Genomic DNA, 14,541 nt, shown 5'->3' with positions numbered 1-14,541 from the left:
TGCCAGGTTCTCACTAGTAGCATTGGGCATTTCCTCTTTTCTCAGTACAAAGACCCCTTTCTCCCCATCTGCAATATTGCCTAAATTTCTGCAGTTGAATTGCAGTGGGGTATCAGTTACAGGGTTAATGTCACCACAAAAGTCTTAACGTGAAGACGTGCAACAAACAAGACATAGCGTAGAGTTTTCAGCCAACCACACCCTCTTCCAGGATATACCATTCCAAATTTCCTTCCTTGTTCTGGCACTGAACAGTGAAAATGTTCAGTTATTGAGCTGGATTGCCCTCCCAGGCTCCCCCTCCCCACTCCAAAGATTCCTCCCCACTTTGAAAATCTTCGGATTCCCTTGGTTTTTCAGTAGCAGAATGACCAATTAAACATCTCCAAAAACAAGACCAAAATGGGCACAGATTTGCTTTAAACATGCTTATACAATGTTGTGCATAGAGATCTGGATTTAATTACTCCAATTTATACTGTACTGCAGTGTATCTCAGCATTGGAGGGAAGATGCTATAGTCAACCTACTTCACGCTAAATGCTGACTAGCAAATTCAACATTGACTTTTGTTCTACCTTCTTGGGATTTTTTAGCTTTAAGCAGAGCAGAAATTAGCAGCATCAGCCCCCAGGGCCACATCTACCCTTCCCCAACACCTAGAAGTGATTTTCAAAATGTAATCTGATGTTGGCAGAAGTGGTAAAAATATTAAAGATATGGCTAAAGATTTATGGCAATTAAATGTAAACAAGATGGAATCAAATTCACCACTTTTTGGAGTAGGGCCCCTGGGATGCTTCTCTAAGGTGAAGTGTGGCCCTTGGGAAAACCTTTTTAGTGACCGTAAGGTTATAGGTTTGCTATCCCTGACTTAAAATAAAATAATAGTTATCCTTCCTCCCCCTTCCTACAGTACTATTCAGTTTACTTACAGTATCTGCAAATATATGCAGCTTCAACCAGCCAAGCAATAAGAAAACAAAAAATTGCTTTGGCGATTTTCGAAAACAATTGCAAATCCCCTGTTATTCGATATTAGCTATCTATATTAATTTCATTTGATCTGGCTTATTTATCTCTGGTCCGCTCCCTATCCATAAATATGCTTTGCTCTCAGCCCAAATTTATTAATGATAAACTCAGTTCAGTCAGTTATTTGTTACACCAACCTTCCTACTCGGGCTGGAAAAACAGCAGCTGTGCTGTGTCCAAACAGAGACATTTAGGCTGGTTTCTAATGCAATCTGTTTGCTTTGGTAAATGGCATTTGTTCACACCGCTGTATCTTGACCGACTTAGGTCTGATAATCAGCCTGTAGGGTTGATTAAATATTATCAGCCTGCAACTTTTAATACATTTAAATATGGGAAGGCATTTTTCTATAGCTGGGCCAAACCCATTGCTGTCATCAGCAGTCATGGAAGGCTAAAGCTATCTAGTGCATTGTAGCTGATGAGAAACTGATCTTCTGGATTCTATATGCGCCCTTAAATTATAATTTTAATAGCACATTTTCTCACTGGACAGTGGGAAAAGTTCATTTTCTCACAGGGGGGGTTTCTGTGTATCTAGGAGACGGAGAGGCTGTCATCCCAAGGCTATTGAGAACACAGCCAAGTTTCCTGCTACAATGTGTAGCTATTCAAACAAGGTTGAAGGTATTAAAGTGCCATTGTTTTGCCCCCACATTTCTTCCATCAGCTGACTATCTCTTGTTTGAGTGTGTATCAATATTATGAAAGTCAGGGCCTGTTTGTGGGGTAATTGGGTTCTTTTGCCAACTATCTTCTGTTTGTGGTACATGGATTAAAAAACACTATGTTCTTTTTAAAAAAAAAAAAAGCCTGAACTTTCATATCATTAATCAACTGTATCCAGTTATAATCATTAACACACTACCAGGGAATGAGTTCCAGGGAAACAATTCACAATAAAGATGCTTTAGGTCAGTGTTTCTCAACCTTGGCAACTTTAAGAGGTGTGGACTTCAATTCCCAGAACTCCCCAGAATTCTCCCAGAGTTCCTAGAATTCAACTCCCATAATGGCAGGCTGGGGAATTCTGGGAGTTGAAGTCCACAGCTCTTAAAGTTGCCAAGGTTGAGAAACGGTGCACCAAATTGTTGGGTAAGACTGCAATCTGCAACAGTGAAAAGCTGTGGGTTGTACAAGGCAGATTTGCACATCATGCAAAGTTGTGGTTCATTTAATCATGGCTGATTGAATAAAGCAAAACTGTCTGGCTTCACGCAAAAGCCAAGCCATAAGCTCTGGCTCGCAAATCATAGTAACTGCATTCATACAATACACAAAGCCCAAATTAAAATAACCATATTATGATTTAGGATAATGTATGAATCCAATCATTGTGACCTATACCTGTGGTCTGTAGCTTAGCACATGCAGATGTTTCTCCTGGAAAAAAGGGTTTCTTTGGGAGTGTTATTAAATACACCGAGATGTAGAAGCTAGCTTTAGGGCACCAACACAAACTCTTTCCAATCTGCCTATTGCAACTCTAGCAGGATCTCCAAGTATTCCCGGATAATACAACACCCTTTTCCTAACTCATATTTGCTTCTTCAAAATGAGTGCACAATAACCATATTAAATCAATAAGGGCAGATAGCATAAATCATGGACATATGATTAATTCAGTGTTTGGGATCAGCAAAACCTGTCTACAACCAGAACCTTGACCTCCATCAGAACAGGCAGAGGTGGTGTGTAGGGTGGCAGCTTTTACCCAGGAGGAATGGAAGCAAAGGTACAGATCTCCTCGCTTTCCCTGGCCAGATATGTGAGTTAGATCAACACCTCTCCAAGCAACAGCTGAGACTCTCCCAGGCCTCTGTTGATCAATGGGTTCCTCAGCATTTCTGAAAATTGTCCATACCAAGATCTCTGTTAATTGTGAGATCTTTCTTTCTTTCTTTCTTTCTTTCTTTCTTTCTTTCTTTCTTTCATACCTCCTGTTCTTGCCAGAGAAAAAATATACTGGGCAGTCATCCCCAACCATGCAGATGTGTCAGACTGTGTCTTCCATAAGTATTACATGGGCATCTGCAGGGAAGTCAAAAAAGGCAAGCTGGTGACTGTGATCATGCAGTCAAAGCCCTTCCCTTGTTCTCCATGGCCCCAGCAGGCAAGTTTAGATCAAAAGGGCATAAATTCCCACAAGGTAGATTTCAGCTGGAAATCTCTCAGTGGCAAAGTGGATAAACTCTCCCTTGTTAGGTATTTTCAGATAGGTACGTGGACAGCTTTCAGTCAAAGACATTCTACCTTTAAGCTTTCTACAGTGAACCCCCATTGATAGTATGATGGCATAATACCCACACTCATTTTTAAACTGGTTTTTTTTGGGGGGGAGTTGCTGCACTGTTACACATTGCACTAACAGTGTGCATAGTTGTGTCAAATCCATGAATGCAAATATATCGTCTTACAGCACAAGGACCAATCTTGTTGGACATGATGCATGCAAGTTGCAGAATGAACTAGATGGGGATTTTTAGGAAAGTCTTATAGAAGCTGATCTCAAAAGCTGATCCGAGCAAACCTGGTGTTTGGTGTGGGGAGATGACTTTTAGCAGCCAGTGTATATAGATCTCTTTTCAAACAAGAGTCCTTAAAATGCTTTTCTGTACAAGAAAAAGCTGCTTATTCTGAGTACTACTAACTGAAGGATATTCACCTAAGTTAGATGAGGTCTAAAATGGCTAGTATCGTACAATTTCTTGGCGGCTTCTGCCTTTCTACTTCATTATTCTATTTATTCTGAAATTTTCTTGGCAGGATTTTTGAGTTTATTGTATGGTTGGTGGTAGTGGAGAATGCTATTGCTAGGATGTGTTTTCTCTTATACATCCTTGGGAACTTCCCTGGTCCCCACATTTCCCAGTCTCAGAAAGGCCTCCTGGGAGGAGTTTTCTTTTGGTTGAGATGATAATGGAAGCCAGAGAGGCTGCAGACCTCTAGAGAAAAGACTGGGCATCCCCTTGCTGCAGAATACAGAATGTTCAATTCAATTTCATTCAGTACAATTTCTCAGAAGCATTCTTCTCCTTTGAAAGAAATTTCTAAAAGAAATTCTCCTTAAACAGATTAAACGAGCATTGGCTGAAATGTGTAGGAGAGCTTCTCAGCATGCACCAAAATTGTATTTTGACATTTATATTTATATTTGTATGTATTTATATTGTATTTATACTGTGTTGTTTTAGTGACATGTTATTTTTATCATTTGTAAACCACCCAGAGTCATAGTATACGAGATGGGCAGTGGAGAAATATGACAAATAAATAAAATAAATAAAATAAAAATAGTTGAACAGTATCTCCTCATTCAGCTTTCGCACAAAGATCACAAAAACTGAATTGCTTGAAAAATGATATGACAAAGTGAATGATTGCTACCTGGTTCCTGGAAACTTGAAACAAACAGTTTCTGGTCTTTGAAATAATTATCAACAGAACAGCAATGTGATCTGCACCATCGTGAGTTTCTATTCCTGGATTCTTTATTAAGCAAGTCCCTCGCTATGTCAGTCTGTGTTCAACAGAGCTTACCTCCACATAATTATGGACAAAGAACGGCAGCCTTAGTCATGGGATTATATCTCTACCAAGGCAAGCAGCATTGGAAATATTTCCATGCAGTAGAAATTCTGAAGGGGTCACCCCTAAATTCTTTAGAAGCAGCTGTTCAGAAAAACAAATCTCACTTGACATTAGAGCTGCTGGATCTGCTGAGACATTTTACAGCTAAAAACTGCAGAAAGGAAAATATAGTGTACTTTACATGTAAAATGCAATCTTAGACAAAGTTGCCACCAAATGTTCAATGAATTGTAAGTTAATAATTACACTGGCTGGGTTCACACAATGTACTGAACCAGGTCATCCACAAAAGTAGCATCTGCCTTCACACAGTATGCTAAGTCTGGTTGGTTTAATGCAATTGGTTAGTAATTCTATATACTGGGGAAGCCCAGAAAATGGATAGAGTGGCCAGATTACGCTGGACAAGCATAGCTAATACCGTTGAGGACCCCAGAGTGGGGAAGATGTTTTAGATATTATCTTCCTTCTGCCTTAATGAGTGTGGCCAATGGGAAGAAATATCGAGGTACAGTCCCAAGGGTTTGATGAACTCGTTTCCCTTACCTTTGGCCTAGATGGACCACTGGCCCTGGTTGTAGGTAAGGTCACCTTCTCACATTCTATCCTATGGGATCATCTTTTCATGACCTGGGGAGAGTCACTGGGGAATCCCGGTCCAGAGGCCAGCAGCAATTGTAGCTTTCAAGGGAGATGAAGGTGTTGTGGGATCCCCAGTAGGGTGAGGACAAATGTACAGAGGCAGCTGTCCTCTTGCCTTGCTCTCCAGTTGCTTTTTTACATGACACTCATGGTCCCCAGGGGATGCCAATCTGTTTAACACCAGGCCTGCTGGCATCAAAACCCTCTGAGTCACAGTGCTAAAATTAAGTGGTTCCCCCAGGCTCTCACTGACCACCAATATTTACAGGTCTCTGTGTCAGTCTGGAATAATAACCTGTTTATCACTTGAGTTCTCAGATAAAATTGAAAATGGAACCCTGGTCAAATGAGCAGGCTTTCTGTCCTCGTGATTTAGGGCAGGCGTTTTTATCCTGGGGTCAAGGGGGCCATGAACTTGGATGGGGGAAAAATTACAACATTATTTTGACTAACCTCTAGCAGAAATGTAACATTTCATTCAATAATGAATGTAGACAACGAAGTAATTGATGGCCCCTAGTCTCCAAAAAGGTTTACAGTGAGATCAATACGTCTCACTATCTAAAATTATTATACCCTTTAAAAAGGGTATTGTTATTGATTTAACGGATTAATAGAGAAGCACATATATTACTATATTACATATTAGTTTTTTGTGAACTATTTTGAAATCTGTATTTGAGCATAATAGGTTTCCTTTGTAATGCAATCTATAGCTACATATTTTATGTATTTAAATACACCTTTTTCTGAGAAAGAGTTCATAGATTTCACCAGACTCTCAGAGAGGTCCAGGGCACAAAAAAGGGTTAAGAACACCTAATTTGAAGAAAGTAGCTCTTCTCCCTTAACTGGCCCTCTGACAAAGGGGCAGATGGATACCGACCCTCCCTAACCTAGGAGTTCTCCAATGTGTTGATTTCAGTTCCCAGAATTCCCCAGCCAACATGGCCATGGCTAAGAATTCAGGAAGTTCATGTCAACACATCTGGAATAGAAAAGACAGATACATTCATACAGCCATGAGACATTTCTTTTTATTTTTAACATTGCAGCATTTAAACTTTAATATTTATGTTTTGTTGGTGTTTCTTATAAGAATATAAGAATCAGTCAGGGTGCACAATTATTTCTCAGACATGTTTGACCCTTCAGTAGCTTGCCACATTTCAATAAGTGATCAGGATCTGGGTAAACATTCAGTTACATTTCATAGAATTTTAATTTAATTAAAATTAAATTAATGAAATATGGATAATATGATTGCTCCCCAGATGTTTCATCTTATATCACTTAAAAATTATCAAATTTTGGAGAGTATCTGGAAGCTGCATCCAAGGAAAGCTTCAAATGATCAATTGCATCCTTCTGGACTTGTCTGAAGCTTTAAAAATCCCCCCTCTCTCTGTACCAGCCTTCAGTAAACTCATGTCCCTCAAATGTGTTGAGGCTACAGTTTCCAGGATTCCCATCCACTATAGCCCAAGAAGTTGTGAAAACTCGTTTCTACAGTTAGATTTAAACCCAGACATGGGCAATGATTTTCGGTGGATTAATCATTCAGCTAAAGACACACAGTTGTGGAATCTCCCATTAAGAGGGAAGGTAGATTACAGCAGATGGTCATTTCCTGGTCACATGCTAGTGAGCAATACTTGAAACCCCTCTAGCTGAAGATGAAGCATGTTGTTTGACAACTGCTTGCATTCTTCCTTTTCTCTTTGGATGGATTGATCTAACACTAGATGAATCCTCACCACCACCACTGGACCAGTTAAATATCCACACATGGGCAAACACCACCCCACAGTTCTGGGGAAGCTGCTCAATGGACTGAACAAGTTTCAACTCCTAGGACAGTCAACAGAGAAGGGCTCCTGACAATAGTCTATCAATGGAAACCATTGTTCTCAGAGATGCACCCACAGAAAGGAAGTCAATTGGTGCTTGCTTTCACAACATGGATGGGAGCAGGAAGGAACTGAGACCGGTGCGAACTGCTCACCAGGCAGAACATCCATCCAGCAACTGCCCAAACTGAAGAACAGATTGAAATCTGGAGAGCAATTTTTAAGCTGCTTTATTTATAGCTGGTTTAGGCACAGGAAACCAGCAGCTTAAAGCTGTCCTTGGATCTTGGTTGGACAAGAGGAACAGCAGCAATTTGATGGGGCTACATCTCAGGATGACTTAAGGCACCCCATAGGGGAGGCCAAAACAAAAGTAGCATCACACCATTACCACACAAGCTTCACAACCTCACTATGCTGTTTTAGTTATTTTGACAAAAGCATTGGATTCTACAGACACCTCAGACTTAAGGTAGTCTCCCTCTGGGCTGGTGAGAAGATGAAAACAACATTGTGGGGATGTTGCAGAAAAAAACTGTTTCAGGGTATGCACAAGTGGGGAAGGGACTGAAGTCTCTGTAGTGTGTATGTATGTCGGGAGAGGCACAAAATGTTTGCAAGTCGACTGAATTTTAGAGATCTTGCTCTCCTCTGCACTCTATTTTTATCATCTCTTCTTGAACTGCTGAAAGGCCTCCCTGCCATGCCCGGCCCTTCACTGATGAGTTTTACAGAGAGCAGAGCAGTAGTGGGACAAAATTAGTAGCTTTACATTGATCTGCACTTGCTGTCCGAGACTGGGAGCAGTTACTAGGCAGTGTTTCTTTTATTAACACTTCTGCCTCAGTGACAGCTGGCCAAGCCTGTAGACTTGGCCTCCTGAAGACAAAGAAAGCCCTGACTTTCCCTCTTAGCCCCTTGGATTCTTTTTCCAATATCACCATTCCACTTCTTAAAAAGCAGAGTTTAGCAACATTGCTTATATTATAAAGACTTGGGGGATTTGTCCAAGACAAAGAGAATACATCAGCATGTTCTTTGTGTGTAACACTAGTACATATTGGCAGGGATTGACCATATGTGGTCCTCCAGAGGTTGATCAACTGCAGCTTTCACCAGTTCTAAGAAACACGACCAAAGGGGAGTCGTATTAGAGGTCTAAATCAGTGTTTCTCAGACTTGGCAATTTTAAGATGTGTGCATTTCAACTCCCAGAATTCCCCAGCCAGCAATGTTGGCCATTCAATGTGCACAGAGCCCAGCATCTCTATTCTGGGCTACTTTGACTTCAATCTGCACTGCTGTCCTAAGAGCCGAACTGAACTGCTGGCATTTTAGCACAACAGCCACTGCATGCTGAACTGCAGCTACAAAGTTCGTTGTTCACCCCGCTCCTTCTGGCTGACAATGAGTGATGCATCAGTCTTATGCCACAGAACCATACAGAGCAAAACGGCACAGTCGAACGGTCCAAAGCTAATGGCCAGCAGAGCCCTTATGGCAGACAATAGTACAGTCAGGATTCAGTGCAGAATTTGAGTCAACTAAACACAGTACCAGCAGCAAAGCATAGTCTGACCTAGTCCAAGATCAGTGTATCTAAAGAGTTGAATACAGCATGGCATCAAAATATAAGCTCATACTATAACAGCAGTTGTTCCAGAATTTGAATGTTTTCAGGTAAAAGCTTAATTATTTGAAACTCCTGGCTTCTACCTGATACTTCTGGTGGTGTTCTGAGCTAGTTCTAACTGGACTAGCCAGGAGTTAAGATCTACTCCTAACTAGATCATTGCTCTCCAGAAGGCCACTACTGTTCACCTATTGTTCAAGATGTTCTTTGTCCATCTTTTGGGTTTCAATGCAATGTTCTCATGGTGGAAACCACAAGAAGCCATGTCTCTCTGTCAGAAACATAGTCCAGGGTGAGGGGATTGCAACAAGATCTCAGTCCTGAGACACTATTAGATCATGGCAGCCTCCTTTACATGGGCGTCCACAGGGAGGAACCAAGTGATATCATATGTGTCATCATGTCATCATGCAAATGACACAAACTCTATGTAATTCATAATGATATCATTTGCATCATTTGTGTGATGACAACATGGCTTCCACCAGATGCCTCTGCTGCTTTATAGCTGCATACAATTTTTATACAAACCCTAAACTGCAATAAGGTTTTCTTCTACAGGCCCTAAAGAGATGTGTAGTTTCTATTTCTTTTTTTTAATGTACCAAACTTCGATCCAAGAATTAACAACAATTGAAAATACTGTTGGATAAACAGATTTATCAAGTGGGTTCCCTCTTCCCACCAGATAACTCAGTAGGGGGGCAAGGCCTTGAAAGTTTGCCCTTAATGTTCAGTTAAAATCTACCATTCTGGAAGTTTGCCCATTAGATCTAATCCTGCATTCTGGAGCACTAGAAAAAAAGAATCTTTGAAACTGAAATCTTTGACACCTGTTACCCCCTGATCTCATGTCTTCTTGCTGTCCTCAACAACAGCTTTCATAATACTTCACCAGTGTGACTCTTAATCATACCGGCTAGGAATTTTAGGAGTTGTACTCTGATACATCTGGATGAGACCAGGTTTTCCACATCTCTTTAGTGCACAGTTGACCAACAAGCATTTGAAATGTGATTCCTTCCTGCTTCCTGCCTCGCCTGTAGCTTCTTCATTACCGTTATTGTTTCTCAAGCTCATCTTCCTTTGCAACTCTGTGGAGCTCCAGATGTCTTCCCTGGCTAGGAGTGACTTGTCAAAGTAGTGAAAAAGTTGCTTTCTTTCCTGCTGATGCCTGGACTTTTAGGGGTCATCAGTGTCCTAACAGAGTGGCCAAAATCTACAGTAGGGAGGAGGGGAAACCAGTCACAGCTGTTGTTTTGGCTGGATATTTTTGTAATCCCACCCCCAGTCCCCTTCTACATGCATCAACTGATTTGTCAGCTGAGATCCTTGGCTTCTTGTTCAGGGATCGGTGGGGGGGGGAGGTGTCTCTGAGTCATTTTGCAATGAAATGCAAGAGTGCCTTTGAGCAATCCTAAGTTCTTGGGTGTTTGCCAAGCGTGCCGACATCTCTGCACATACACCCGGGGCTGAGCTAGGCATGATGCAGCGGGCAAGTAGAGTCTCCTTGGACAGCTTTTGAGGTGACTGACTCCAATGCAACTGTTGTGTGTTGGGGGGGGGGCTTTAAAAGATGCAAAACTATTTTTATTTTCTTTTTTTCTGGGCCTTTTGACTGGTCATACGGAAATAAGTGAGGCCATTGAAACTGGACATGAGTCATTCTGTCAATTCTGTTAGGTAACTTTCTAATGCAGCTTTCCCCAATCAAGCAGCCTTCCCAATGGTTTGTATTACAATTTCCAGCATCCCCAGCCAGCACAGCCAGTGGCCCTGCTGACTCGACTGGAAATGGCGATGCTAATAGGAATCATAGAAATGAAGTTACAACACAGCTGGAAGACTACTGGCTAGAGTAGAGACTCTGATGTTTTCCTAGTTCAAGTTGAGATTATGGGTCTGCCAATCTCCTCCACTGTCACACAAACCGCCCAGAGTCCCTCTTTTGGGGGAGATGGGCAGTGGCTAAATTTTATTAATAAATAAATAAAGTAATAAATAAAGTAATAATTAAAGCTGGAAGACAACTAAATCTGGGCTTGTTGTAAAATTCTGCCCTTTACCAAGGGTAAAAAGCTTCATTTGCAGACAGCTCCATGGTCTGTGTTTTCAATCCCTAACCAACTCATTAAAATAGCAAGTTCCCCTGGCCTGATAAGTCTTAGTTGTTCTACTGAAAAGGAACAATGAAATCCATTATGAAATATTTCACCTTCAGAAGAGTCTTCCTGCTCTATGCAAGGTAAATGATCATGGTCATTTTAATACTTAACCTTGTTTCAGAAGGCAGCACTGGACAGGCAATATGTTCAATTTATTTAATTCATCAATGTTTAGGAAACTGCATTAAAAATAATTAAAAAGGAAAAACAACAATATTCAGGCAAGCATCAGCTTTCCCTTGTTTTTGTTGCACCAACGCAAAACTTAGCTGCTGTACGTGAGATAACTAATTTTGTATCTGAGGGGAGGATCATTGTCTGTTTTTCCTAGGTATTAATGCAGCTGGGGTAAGGCAGGACTATTCCAATATTTCTCTATTACAAGTAGTCCTTGCTTAAAAACCATTCATTTAGGGATGGTTTAGACTTACAACGGTGCTGAAAAAAATGACTTATGACCAGTCCTCACACTTGTGACTGTTGCAGCCTCCCCGTGGTCACATGATCACGATTGGGTGCTTGGCCAAAGGTTCGCATTTATGACCATCACAGCATCATGTTGTCACTTGATCACCATTTTCAACCTTCCCAGCTGTCATGTTCCCCATTTCAATGTTCTGTTAACATCGTAACGTTTCACATGTCAAACCGTTCTCCGTGTATGCCCGTCTTGCTCATGGCTGGGTTTTTCCATTCCTCCGCTCTGTTTTGTTTTGGAACTTTGGAATGTATGTTTGGGTTTGTGCTTCTGTTCAAGGTTACTTTCCCAGGCGCGCGTAACGGTTCCTAGCACCTGGGAACCCTGGTGTGTGTGCTGACGGGTGCTTGGGGCGGGACTGGATTGAAGGCAAGGCTTTTAAGTTTGTATTTGGCGCGCTTTTGCTCATTCTCAGCTTTCTCTGTATTTGCATACTATTCCTTTAATAAATCAGTTATCTTTAAGCCCGAGCTTGTGAGACTGAGTATTTGGGATTAGGCAACCATTACACCAGCTGGCTTCTGGCAAGCAAAATCAATGGGAAACCATGTGATTTGCTTAATGACCACAGGATTCACTTAACGCCTGCAGTGATTCGCTTAACGGCCACCACAAAAAAGGTCGTACAATCAGGTTGGATTCATTTAATGACCGCTTTGCTTAGCAACCAAAATTCTGGTCTCAATTATGGTTAAGCGAGGACTACCTGTAGTTACAGTATAGTAGCACATGATGAACTGTTTCTGTTTCCTGGATCTGCACAGGCAGACAGGTGCACTTTGCTAGAATACTTATGCACAAGTGCAGAACAAAGGATATTGTGCCTGGCCCTAGAAATGCCTTCCTCAAATTAAGAATGCTAAAAAAGTGTTTTTCAGGTTTTACAACCCAAGTTCCATTGCTGTGTGACAGACAAGCTGTTGATTTCAATCTTCTGTTCCGTATCATTTAATATTTGAAAAGATGTTTGTTCAAATTATATATCAAAGCTGTTTAAAAAATGCCTGCTGGTACCTCATAAGGTGCTAGTTTCACTTCTACTGTAATTTTCCAGTTTGAAGGATTGTCTGCAAAAATAAAGGCAATAAACCTGGAAGAAAAAACTAGCATTTAAGTCAGTGGTTAATCAACAGCCTCCAAGCCCACACCTCAGTTTTGAGCAGCTATATCTCTCAATGGAAGAAATTCAACTCTGATATGTAGCTCAGAGTTGAACTGTGGAGTTCTTGGTGCTCCCTGAGCTTGGTTGTTTGCTTGCAGATGGTTCATCACCCATCTGGGTAACATCAGTGCTGAAACTGAGTGATGTTACCTAGTCAGGTAATGAGATGTCTGCAAACAACCAAGCTCAGAGGGCACCAAGGACTCCACTATATCTCTCATCAGAGAAGGGCATTTCCTATGCCCTTGTGGGCAACTAGCATGGACCTCCACAAATTGATTTTCAGTGATCTAGTGGGCCTCTTTTGGTGTAGATTCCCATTTGGGCACTGTTTAGGATCCGGGCCAAGGCTTTTAGCTTTAAAGAATTTTAGTGATTCAGATATTAATCCCCTTCCTTTAGGGAAAAAAATAAATGCTTGACAGCAGTCAAAGGTTTTGAAGTGAACTGGGACACATATTTTTGATGCTGGCTCACAGAGAGGAATTAGCTTCTTTTTTAAAAAACGATTTTAGAAAATTAGGTACCAGTCTGTTTTGCTCGCTGTACTGAAGTATTGAATTAATTGTCCTTTAAAGCCGACAGGGGTTCACAAGATGACGGCAATGTCATCACCACAACTAAGTACTGTATTGGAAATGTTCAACATGCAGTTTTAGGAGCACTGAAGTCTAGAATATTTAAAGTTTCTACCACAGAGTTAATATACAGGCTGAACATTGCTGGGGTGAGAATTCATCCTTGGTAGACCCCTTTCTGGATACATATCATGTCAGACAGCAGCCCTGGTGGCTTGCATCTATCTTTTAAGGAGCTGTACAAGCTCCAGCTCAAGAAAAGGCAGTACCCGTCCAGAGATGCAGTTTTGAGCTGCTCCCATAAAATAGGTCTGTATAGTGAGCCAAAGGCAAATTCAGAGTGCAGAAAGACCAGGTAGGTGGGAGAATTCATTTTCACCTGTACAAGATGGTGGTGACAGCGTGTATTATTAGGAGGAGGAAGAGAAAGCTTTCTGAATGCATACTAGTGAAAAAGTAAAGGTTTGGGGGAGAGAGGGAGAATTTAGGGATATTCCAGATAAGTAACCATAGATCCGGATTGATTATTTTTATTACAGTCACTAACCAGCAAAAAATGTATTTGTAATATCTTAGTTTTGATACCAAGTAGGGCTCCAGTCTCAAGGCTACTGACCAAATGCAGTGAAGATGGGGCTGTGGCGTAAACGATGACCTTCCGGGTAGATGTTGCCCCAAGCCCCAGCAAGATGGGGGCTTGGGGCAACATCCCTTTGGAGCAGGGCTGGATAAATTGGTCAATGTTAGTTTCTCCCAGTTTCACTCCCCCCCCATGTGTATCAGCTTAGGTTTCTTTCAGTTGCATTCTTTTCCATGTGTAAATTCAGTTCATTTATCGTGGTTTGAAAACCTTTTGCTCCAAAAGGCACTAAAATTACTGTCTATTTTTGTGCCTGTGTACACAGTGTTGCCCATGGACAGTTTTTGCAAATAGCTCTCACCCACTAAATACATTTTTGGACCTTTGTTTCATGAACAGCTGCATTTTTGTGCAGATGTTTTAGTAAGATTGTTTTAGTAAGATTACTTTTTTTAAAAAGCCAATAAGCTACATAGCAAAATTTAGAAAATGACACTTTTTAAACGATGCCTGATTTTCAGGTCATGTTTTAGTTCAAACATGCCCCATTCTCTAACTTCTCATTCAAATGTAAGCTAAACATAATTCTCTCCCCTTATGAGTAGAAATGCATAGAAGTGTCTTAAATGGGAAATGATTTCCACTTGATAAAAAGGGATTGCTCAGCCTTCAGCAATGAGTCACTCCCAACATCTAGATTTCATTACCATCATAGAAGAGAGGTAATTTGATTTTCTCAAATTAACTGAGACTCCTCCTTGCAAATTTCTGGCTGATGGGAGAAATAAGTTCCTCTGATCCATTCAGACCTAGAGATGTGTCTTAGC

The sequence above is a fragment of the Candoia aspera genome, chromosome 10 (genome assembly GCF_035149785.1).
Source record: "Candoia aspera isolate rCanAsp1 chromosome 10, rCanAsp1.hap2, whole genome shotgun sequence".
NCBI classification, from domain to species: Eukaryota; Metazoa; Chordata; class Lepidosauria; order Squamata; family Boidae; genus Candoia; species Candoia aspera.
Note: the sequence above shows the minus strand (reverse complement) of the source record.